Genomic DNA, 422 nt, shown 5'->3' with positions numbered 1-422 from the left:
CACACTTTGATCGTCAGTATAACACCCTATATTCATAAAATCGTAATGTGGCAACAAGGAGGAATAAATAACATTGTGAAATTGAATGTAAGCTTCAATTTAATATACGAAAACAGATAAAATGGACGTTTCTGGTTTCCCCTTTATCAACAAAACTGGATGAATGAAACACTACAGACGAATGAGATAATGTGGTAGTGATGTTGTTATATGAAATTAAAGCTTACATTCAATTTCACATTGTTTTTTTATTTCTTTGAGCTTCGAGCAGCAACATTTACACAACAAGGAGGAAGAAAATAAATTACCTAATCTTATTTCAATATAAATTATAAAAATTATTTGTTTATAAATCACTCCATTATATTACAATCAATCAACATCCGTTATAATAATAATAATAGGCAGCTAATGTACATATA

General features: G+C 28.2%; 1 protein-coding gene across 1 annotated transcript in view; it reads right to left on the bottom strand.

Annotated features, from left to right (window-relative positions):
• Positions 1-422, bottom strand: part of LOC144957955 (uncharacterized) — a 26,519-nt gene extending 26,097 nt beyond the window's left edge. The window contains exon 1 of the mRNA XM_078889514.1: positions 309-422. The gene's annotated coding sequence lies outside the window, so the exon portion shown is untranslated. The remainder of the gene's footprint in view (positions 1-308) is intronic.

Source organism: Berghia stephanieae, chromosome 12 (assembly GCF_034508935.2).
Source record: "Berghia stephanieae isolate SIO BIC M18660-M18661 chromosome 12, UCSD_Bste_1.3, whole genome shotgun sequence".
Classification (NCBI taxonomy): domain Eukaryota; kingdom Metazoa; phylum Mollusca; class Gastropoda; order Nudibranchia; family Aeolidiidae; genus Berghia; species Berghia stephanieae.
The sequence above is the reverse complement of the archived record's forward strand: the minus strand, read 5'-3'. Positions and strand labels throughout refer to the sequence as shown.